This window comes from Pteropus medius, unplaced genomic scaffold (genome assembly GCF_902729225.1).
Source record: "Pteropus medius unplaced genomic scaffold, Ma_sr-lr_union100, whole genome shotgun sequence".
Classification (NCBI taxonomy): Eukaryota; Metazoa; Chordata; class Mammalia; order Chiroptera; family Pteropodidae; genus Pteropus; species Pteropus medius.
In genome coordinates this window covers 12,758,483-12,766,358 of record NW_024340849.1, presented here as the reverse complement: position 1 = coordinate 12,766,358, position 7,876 = coordinate 12,758,483, and the positions used below count along the sequence as shown (strand labels likewise).

At 40.8% G+C, this 7,876-nt stretch overlaps 1 pseudogene; it reads left to right on the top strand.

Annotated features, from left to right (window-relative positions):
- The first annotated feature begins 289 nt into the window (after positions 1–289).
- LOC120591083 (uncharacterized) lies at positions 290–408 on the top strand (annotated as a pseudogene).
- Positions 409–7,876: the final 7,468 nt, after the last annotated feature.

Below are 7,876 nucleotides of genomic sequence, written 5' to 3'. Positions count from 1 at the left end.
AAGGGTGAGCTTTGTATACAGTGCAAAAAGGTTTAAAAATAAATCTAAAAACTTTTAGAAAAAAAATAGGAGGAAATCTATGGAAGCCAGGACTAGGTAAAGAGTTCTTAGACTTGACAGCAAAAGCACAATCCTTAAAACACAAAATTGATAAATTGGAACTCATCGAAATGAGGAACTTTTGCTCTATGATGGAAGATAAAAAGTCAAGTTATGGGTTGGGAGAAAATATTTGCAAACCACAAATCTGACAAAAGACTTGCATCTAGAATACATAAAAAGCTCTCTAGTCTATGGCCATACAACCCTGAACACGCCCGATCTCATCTGATCTCGGAAGTTAAGCAGGTTCGGGCTTGGTTAGTACTTGGATGGGAGACCACCTAGGAAGACTGGGTGCTGTAGGCATTAAAAAAAAAAAAAGCTCTTCAAACCCGACAGTTGAAAAAATCCAGGTAAAAAATAAATAGACATTTCACTAGAAAGCATATACAAATAAGAAAGCACATAAAATGATAAAATGATGTTCAACATCATTAGACAGTTTGGAAATGCGAATTAAAACAACAGTTTTAATATCCTGATATCCTGACATACCTATCAGGACAGCTAAAATAAAAGTTAACAGAAAATGCTGTTAAGGATTCACTAGATCTCTCGTACATTGTCGATGGGAATATGAAATGGCACAGCCTCTCTGGAAAATAGTTTGTCAGTTTCTTAAAAAACTAAACATACACATGCCATACAACTCAGCAACTGTACGTACTCTTTGGCGTTTATCCCCAGAAACAAAAGCTTACGTCCATGCAAAACCTGTACACTTCTGTTCATAGAAGCTTTACTCGTGATAGCCCCAAACTGGAAACAGCCCAGATGTCCTTCAGCAGGTGAATGGCTAAACACACTGTAGTCACGGAACACTACCCAGCAATAGCACGGACTTTTGTTATTGATACACACAACTTAGACGGATCTTAAGGGAAAAAAAGCCATTCGCAAAGGTTATACACTATACGGTTTCATTTAAATAACATTGTTGAAATAACAAAATTATAGATATGGAGAATAGCGTAGTGATTTCCAGGGCTTAAAGATGGGAGCTGGGGGGATGGAAGAGTACAACACCAGGCCGTCTTGAGGTGATGGAGCAGGTCTGTATATTAGTTGTATTGGTGGTTCCACAAAGCTACGCATGTGAGAAAATTGCAGAGAAACACACGCACGCACACAAGCTTGTAAAATTGGTGAAATTAGAATAATTCTGTGAACTGTGGATCATATCAGTGTCAATTTCCTGGTTTTGATATGGTTACAGACGTTACCACTGGGTGGGGGCGGGGAGGGCGGTGGATGGAGGACATTGGACAAAGGGTGGACGAAACTTCCCTGTACATGTTTTTCCTCCTGTACCTTCTTGTGGATCTATCATTATTTCGAAATAAAAGTTTTTTAAAATTGCAGTTGGGCGTTTTAATTTAAAATCACCTTAGGATATTTATAGAATTAACATTTTATAAATAGTACTGATTTGCTTTGATAAGTATATCCTGCCATTCAATTTCCTGTTCTGCTAAAAATAGTGTTAAACAGCATTTTTGGCATGATAGTCATTGACTGGTGCATGATTTTTCTAGATTTTTGCTAGAGGACTCTAGATCTGATTTATGGTCAGTAACCGGATCAACTGGTTTGAACACTGTGGTTACTTTTGTAAACATCTCATGGTAAATCTTGGAGCCCTGGAGATTCTGTGATACCGCCGTGCCCCCTCCGCGCCCCAGCTCCGCCCTGCCCCGACCCCAGCCCCGCCCGACAGTGATCGCAAACTTGCTCATTGTTTGAGGGGCTAGAGTATATTTTTTCATGACGATCACTTCCTAAACTCGATCTTTACTGCACTCTCCACATTTACCAATACGTCTGATACCTTTGAGGTGTGTCTTTAATGTGACTCTTTAAAAGCTCACAATACCTTCTGATCTCCTACTATATGCAGTTGTTTTACATATATTATATTATTTAGGAATCACACTAATCCAATGAAAATGTTTTCTTCTTTTCTTAAAACATAAACATGTGAAGTTATTTATCTGAATAAATGATCCTTGAACATCGTTATTCTAGCAATGCTGTTTATTGCTCACAGAACCGTTGAAACTTTTCTTTTGGGCTTGTTTTCTTTTTTCTTTTCTTTTTTTTTTTTTTTTTTTGCAGAGGAAGGTACTTGTTTTCTGACTGGCATGTTCTTTTGACTGCTCTCAGTTGTGGAAATTTTTCACCTTTTAAAGTTTAGAATTTACCTACCTACCTACCTACCTTACTTACCTATCTATCTATCCATCCATCCACCCACCTATATCTATCTGTCAACAAAAGTAATTCAGCACAAATTAAAACAATGAGGTAGTATTTTCCACTTGCCAGGTTAGAGCAATCCATCTCCAATGCCCGCAAGGATGCTGAGAAACAGGAACTGTCTGCATTGCTGGGGACAGTAGGAATTACTACAACTTTCAGGAAGCGATCTGGCACTATGTATGTCCAAAGCCTTTAAAAATGTTCTTACCTTTTAATGAGTCATTCCACTTCTGCGCATGTAACCTATGTTTTAAAAAGTTTATCCAAAGTGTCATCCACTGCAGCAAATATCTAAGGAAAGGAAATGGGAAACCAGTCTGTTGCCTACGGAATAGGTTCCAACTCCTAATTTATTGTAATGTTTTACTTTTGTTATGATTCGTTACATTCACTTTTCTTTTTAACATGTTGACTTTCATGGGGTCAAATATTTTATTTATATAGGTCTCTTCCAAAGAACCTAGCACATAGCAGATGTTCTGAATAAATTTTATCTACACATTTTATAACTTAATTAATCCTTATATAGTGCTTACTATGAGCAAGCACTGTAGAGATATTAACTTATTTCAGAATCTCAAAAAAACCCTATGAAATAGGTTATTCTTCCTCTTTTATACATTTTATAAATGGCGAACTTGAGGCACAGAGAGGATAAGTAACTTTCCTAAGGTCACACAGCTAGGAAGAAGTAGAGTATGGTGGGAAGGTAGGCAAACTTGCTTCTTACTCTAGACTCTTAACTGTTTCTCCAGCACGAGCAAACACTCACAGAGCGTTTATACATGTTAATTAAATAAATATGAACCCAGGAATAAATTCCCAAACCATCATTGAGTAACTATGGTGCATTTTCTTGATGAAACATTATATAAGAACTGAAATTATATTTTCAAAAATTATATATCTAGAAGAATGCTTGTAACACTGAACAAAAACCAGGAAGCAAAATAGTATGTGGTTATGTGTAATATTCGTGTAGAGCCAAATGACTAGGAGGAAGCACATCAAAATATCAGTGATGGCTGTAAGTCAGAGGTGGATTTTTCCGTGGCTTTTTTTTTCCTTTTTTACTGTTAATTTCCAATTTTTCTTTGATCAGTGCATTAGTTATCCAGGGATATCGTAACATAGCGCCACTAGCAGCTTGTCTTAAAACAATAAAAATTTGTTTTCTTGCAGTTTAGGAGGCCAGAAATCCCATATCGATGTGTGGGCATGGTTGGTTCTTTCTGGAGGCTCTGAGGAAGAACGTGTTCCATGCCTTTTTCCCAGTTTGTAGTGGCTGCAGGTCACACTGGGCATTACTCGGTGTGCCTTGGCTTCTGGCTATATTACTCCAGCCTGTGCTTCTGTCTCACGTGGCCTGCTTATAAGCACCTCAGTCACTGGATTCGGGCCCGTCCTAACCCAGTAGGACCTCATCTTAACTAATTACTTTTGCAAAACACTTTTTCCACATAAGGACACATTCCGAGGTTCTGGGTGAATATGAATTTCTTGGGGGGAGGCACTATTTAACCCAATATAATGAGTATTTTTTTCCTATCGTTTTATATTAGCTAAATAGAAATATTAAGAGAACAGAAGACTGAGCCAAGTCTATTGATGATCAAATCAGATCAAATTACCTCTTATGTCTAAGAGGTAATATTAATGTAGGGAGGAGGCAAGGGAACTAAAAGTTAAATCGAGCTGTATTCAGAGACTGCAATGTGCTAATCAGACCAGGCCAGACCCCGAGGAAACCTGTGAACAAAGGCAGATTTCTGCTGGAATTGCTAGCAAACCATTTCCCCATGCTATGAAGGGAAAGCAGGAAAACTGAACCTTTAAGTTGGCCCTATACAAAATAAACATAATCATTCTTTCCCTACAGCTAAAACCGTGGGGGAACTTATAGATCAGAGGCTGGGAATTGCCAGCAGACCTTTCACGCTACGTGGTCTTATCTTTCACACTGTATGCCCACACCATCAAAGGAGAATGGGTAAAGAAGTCTTTAAATCATAATTCACAGAAATTAAGAATGATATATAAATGGAATTCCCCAAACACTAGGGGTCCTTCTCAGTGTCTTTTTCTTCATCCCTCCCAGTGTCTCCGTCTCCATCTCTCTCTCTCCCTGTCCCTGTGAGTCTTCTCAGGCTCTCACATTCTTTGTCTCTGAGAGGGGACCACACTCTGTCTGTGGAGCGTTACCTCTTCTCTAATAAACTGTTCTTTCGACTCTAACTCTGGAGTGTTCTTGAATTCTTTTCTGTGCGCAGTCAAGAACCCTTTCGCTCTCAGCACAGGGCCACTCAGGGAAATTTGCCCTGTCCTGCATCAATAGGGCTAAAAGATATATTTCAAACAGCTTCAGACAAAGCAACATGGCTTGTTGTAAGGAGCAGTAGACATGGCGTCTTGGGCCTGGGTTAGGATCCTGCTTCTCCATTTGCTCCCTTTGGTCGAGTGGCCTAAACCTTCTGACCATCAGTCTACACACCTGCACAGAAGAAAACTATTGTTATTTAAGATCTCAGTGGCATCTAGCCAAGCAACTATGGCTTCTAAGAGGATGGGCATAAATCCTTTGGGGGGCGGGGTGGCAGGGGGAACATAGGACTCTCTGCTGTCCTCCTCTCTCACTGGGACCCAAGGGTGCTCAGAGTAGAGATGGAGGTTTCATAGCCTTGTCTGTTCTTGATGAAGCTCAAGGTCCAAGAACAGACTCAACCACAGTCCCATTCAGGTGTGATTTCATGTGTTTTGCACAATGAAGCAAGGCCCGTTGAGTAGATATTCAGAGAATGAGGCCCAGAAATGAGGGGTGAAGGAGCAGGAAATTGGGGGTGAGGAGCAGGAGTTCAGAGCAATGGGATGCAAGTCTTGCAGTCTTTGGACAAAAGTCTACCTGGAGGCGAAGATGGCCGTGAGATTTCCAGGACCTAAGATGAGAGCCGGCCATTGCTTATTGTTGGGCCATTGGCCCGCAGTGCTGTAATGAATACACCCCCGACATGAGGGCCACTGCTCACTTGTTTCCTCAACATTTAGTAACAACCGTGTCACACAAGTGTCTTGTATGATATTGACGGGAGTGGGGCTGGGGGCGGGGAAGAGGAAAGAATGAGGCCATCAAAGGAACCGAGTAAGCCATGCGTAGATGGCTGGGAGGCGAGGTGGCTGGGAAAGGCACAGGGCCACATCCCCTCACCCCCAAACAAATGGGATATAGGTCCAGCTAATTTCATTTGCATCTCAAAGTGCCAGGTATTTTAGCTGACTTCTGCTTTGCATGTGTAAAAATACCAGCACATCACCTGCAGCAAGAGTCAATTCTAATTTCTGGCATGTCTATCACAGCCACAGGCCTCCCAGGTCTACTATTTTGATGTAAAGAGTTATTTAAATGTATATACTCTAACCTACTCATTTGCAAATCAGCCTTATTCCGAAGGCTTTTGTCAATGCCATTGTTAGTTTTTGCCTTTCTCTGCTCTCCACTGGTTTTCTGGCTTACATTTTCTAGCAATTTCACACTCTCTTCCATCCTGTCCTCAAATTAAGCTCCCAATTTCAAAGATTTGAAAAATATTTATAAATTCTTTCAATACAAGATACAAATTAATCCTTGTAAACACTTTAAAGGGATCCAGTAATATCTTTCAACATCTACCACTCACCTCTACCTGTTTATTGCCCCCTATACAATGCTCAGCCTAGTTCTTTTCTTGTTAAATATATAAAATCATTGCAACTAGGGGTTCAGAACAAGTCACCCCAAGATGTACCTCTGTGGTATGCAGATTGTTTTGAGCTAAAGGCAATTTTAGCGGCAGGCTCAAGAGAAAGTTTTGCCCCTCCCTTAACTACCTAGAAGAACTTGAATTAGAGGTCTTGCTCATAAGAGATGATCAGAGATAAGGTCTTCTGACCTATCTGTAGGGCATGGCAGACTTCTATTTGCTAAGCATCTGCTCTTCTCATCATCCTTCAGTGACCCTTTGAAGCTCCCAAGGCATTTGACCTCAGCCCCTGCTCAAGACGTCTCATAGACCAGGTCCCCTTTCCTATCTCTGAACCTCTCATGCGTGTGGGGTCTCTGACTCTCACATTTGTGGGGTTCCCATACATATGTATGCATTACACTTGGTTATCTTCTCTTGCTAATCTGCCTCTTGTCTATTTGATTATTTGACCAGCCAGAATAACCTGGAAGGTAGAGGAAAGTTTGTTCCTCAACTACACATCCCATACACAATTCCTTCTTAGAAATCTTAGCAATGCTTCCGTCCCCACAGGCCAGATGAAGCTACCCCTACCGGCCTGGTTACCACATGCCGGACCAGGGTGAAAGTAAGCTAGGCCAGGACAAGTGAAACCTTGCTCAGGAATTTGGAGTTGGGACAAGAAGAATGTCTCTTTGAAATCTGAACAAGGGGACGGAGTAAATTGCAAAGACCCAGACCAAAAGGCCAACAAGACTTGGAAACAGCAGCAAAAATAAAATACTAGGAAGATGCTTTGGAGGAGGAGAAAGGAGAACAAGAGGGAGGGAAAAGACAAAGAGACCGAAAGAAAGAGCGAGAGAAACTGGCCAGAGCTGTTATTCCCAACAAATTGCCTTTACATGAACTAGCAAGAGTGGGTTTCAGTTAATTACATCAAATAATCCTTGACTCTGAATCTCAGAGTAGGTCTTCAAAAAAAATAAATAAATAAAATAATGACAAAGTCAGTGAATAAATATTAACTATATTAGGAACGAATTCCATTCATTTTTCTACTTTTTCCTCTCTTTAAAACAAAACGTGAAATATACTGCGCATACCAAAAAAAAAAAAAAAACCCACTATTTATGTATTAAAAAGCAACCTGTGGTAAAACCATGCATATATGTTTTATACACCCTTCTGGGACAGATAGGAAATGTTTTTTGCTTTACAAAACAAGCAGTCTGTTGGAAATACTCTAGTCTGCTGTTTGCAGCACCGAGGCAGCCATACGCAACACAGAACAAATAAATGTGGCTGTATTCTGTGTGGGCTAAAAAAAAACCCTTTTTCTTCCACCTTCTAAGTCTAGTTGGGCTAATAATCAAATTAACAGGGACAGATTAACAGGAGGGAATGTACGGCATTTATTACGGACGTTCATGCAGGTGGGGACTGGGGTTGGGGGTGCGGGGAGGGTAGGTCATAAGATAGAAGATCTCAAAGGCATGGGGCAGTTGAGGTTTATATGCCATTATGGACAAAGGAGAAAGGGAACAGGGGTCTGAGATTTCAAAGGAAACAGGCAGTTTACAGGTGGCTGATGAAGAGTGAAATATACATGTGTCGGGCAAACTCTTGTTAAGCAACACAGAAACAGGGGGACATGAGGCAGGAGTTGGGGGAGGGGCATGTCTAGCTACCTGACTCTCCTGCCTGGAGCCTTACTGTCTAATGCTTCAGTGAACATGTTAAGAATCCCTTCATGGAGCACAGGTCTTTTCACGGGAATCTCTTAGGAAATGGGGAGGGTC